Raw genomic sequence first — 2,500 nt, 5'->3', positions numbered from 1 at the left:
GCAGTTGAACAGACGAATGAAATATTCGCAAAAGTGCGCTATTTCCAGCTGACTGAGGCTATTTTCTAATATTTCTTTAAAGTATCCTGGATCTGGCTCTTTAGTGTGTTCGTACTCGATGAACGCCCTCGGAGATTCTTTGATGGGGTTTGACACAAACTTTCTCTGGCTAATTGAAAAGCACCATCCTCCAATCACTTCGATCAAGTCGTAGTTGATACGCATCTGCTTGATAAAATCGCTTTCTCTATCACCAAGAATTTCCACTAACTTGTTGAGATGCTTGATGATTGTTTCTTTGAACTGATCATTGCTGCCCAGCAAAGAAAGAAATTTCTTTACCGAACAGCAGTGCTGATATGTATATCTTGCAGTCTTCACCTTTCTAAACATTTCGCCACAGTAGAGTGCATAACCAAGTTTCGCCATGGCTCGTTCGATGTCATTGACCGCTACTACGATCGGCGACGCGAGGGCTTTTGTGGCGTTTTGGACGTCTGAAGATACATTGCATTCTTCTATTCCAAAAACGTCAAATTGCAAGCCGGCACTCACTAGAGATGGTATCAGTTTGTCACGAAGCTTGGCAATAAAGGACCTGGAAACAACTTGTAACCTTACGACACGCTCACTTGCGTGAATTGATTCCAAGGGCTCCTCTAGCCGTTGATCTTGCAACAATTCAAGACTGTTGGAAAAAGACATGTCAACTTTGGACTGCATAAAGTTGTTGTTATGGTCTTTTAGTGTTGTGCACAATGGTGCACACGATTACTCTTCTTCCCCACGTTTGCACACTGGCAGTGCCTTAGCTGTCACTTCCATGCCTGTCTGTAATAATGTCGAATGCAAAGGTACCGTTGATACGCGCATGCCGTTTGAAGACTGCACTGCAATCCAGTAATTCATTGCTGGCCAATGCTTTTCTTGTACCTCATCGTTCTGTTCGTCGTATTCCTCGTCTCCTTTTTCCTTGTTTGCCTTTTCGCTCTTCTCTTTAGTTCGTCTCTCTAGTGTGGAGATAGAGGAGAAGAAAAATGCCACTCCTTTCATTTTCTTAATCCTTTCATCGCATTCGTCACGCTTCTGACAAATGTTTCGCCATTGATCTTTGAAAGATATTCCCTCATTTTTGTTGTACGATATTTTAGCTGATAGTAGCGAACAAGTTCCTTGCACAGCCGGTAAGACCTTGCTAAGTAGGGCACTACGAATTCCCTAGTACGTATACAGGAAAAACAGAAAAAAAAATCAAGGCAGAATGAATTTGAAACTGGCCAAGTAATCCTCACAATTCGCTAAAAACAGTGACAAGTTGAAGCGCAGGATACATACCTTACTGTTGAGCTGCCGAGCAGGAGCACTTGCCATCACGATTGCAACTGGTGAGAGCAACTTAGCCTTTCGGTTTTATAGCATTTTCAGCTATTAGCTTATCTAAATTCTGTCACCCTTTTTTCTTTTTCGGGGTATCGAAACTATTTGAACGAAATAGCGGCAGGAAAATGCTTTTGGTATTCCATTCAGACGCTTCAAAGCTTTTAATGGATAGCAAATACCTCACTCTGCGTAACGAACAACGTTTCTCAGCTTTGGAAACTGAATATGGAAACTGTTGTCTGATATTCCATGGCTTAAAATATTTGAAAGAAAAGCATGCCTGCTTTGAAAGCAATGCAAGGGTATTCCGATAGAGAACAATCATATGCTGCATCCGCTTTTGGCATGACTATTCCTCGAGGAATTCAATTTGTTCTATGCTCCCATAATAAGAACTCAGGTGTTTTGGTGAATGTAGCATATTAGAATGCTCTATTCCAAACTAGTGCGAAAAGCATGAAGTTCAGTGCACTACGTGTTAGCAATGGTATCCGAACCCAGCAATTCAAAGTACCAAAGAAAGAGCCAAGTATGTAATGAACAATTTTTCTCAGCTTTGAAAACTGAACACGCAGAATGCTCTCTGACATTCCATGGCTTACGATCTTTGAAAGAAAAGCATGACTGCTTTGAAAGCAATGCAAGAGTATTCCGATAGAGAACGATTATATGCTCCGTCCGTTTTTGGGCGTGATTATTTGTCGGGGTATTCATTTTGTTCTATGATCCCTTATTGTTGTTTCTTTTTTTAACATTTCAATAATAAGGACTCACCTTATTCAGTGAATGTAACATATTAGAATGCTCTATTCCAAACTAGTGCGAAAAGCATGAGGCTTAGTGCACTACGTGCCAGCAATCGTATCCGAACCCAAAAATTCAAAGTATTAAGGAAAGAGCTAAGTATGTCATTTAGCAATATGCGCAAGGAATGTTAAGAAGGTTGAGAACGATTTGCCAATGGATGAATGGCAATCCATGTTTGTTTCTTGTAAATATTTGTCCGGCAATGTGTTTTACAGCACGCAAGGATTCCGCCAACAGAATTGAATGCTTAACAACGGAATGCTTGCAAAAATATGAAACTACTTTTAAACCGTGAGAACTTAAAGATAAAGCT

The sequence above is a fragment of the Montipora foliosa genome, chromosome 2, assembly GCF_036669935.1.
Source record: "Montipora foliosa isolate CH-2021 chromosome 2, ASM3666993v2, whole genome shotgun sequence".
NCBI lineage: Eukaryota > Metazoa > Cnidaria > Anthozoa > Scleractinia > Acroporidae > Montipora > Montipora foliosa.
The sequence above is the reverse complement of the archived record's forward strand: the minus strand, read 5'-3'. Positions refer to the sequence as shown.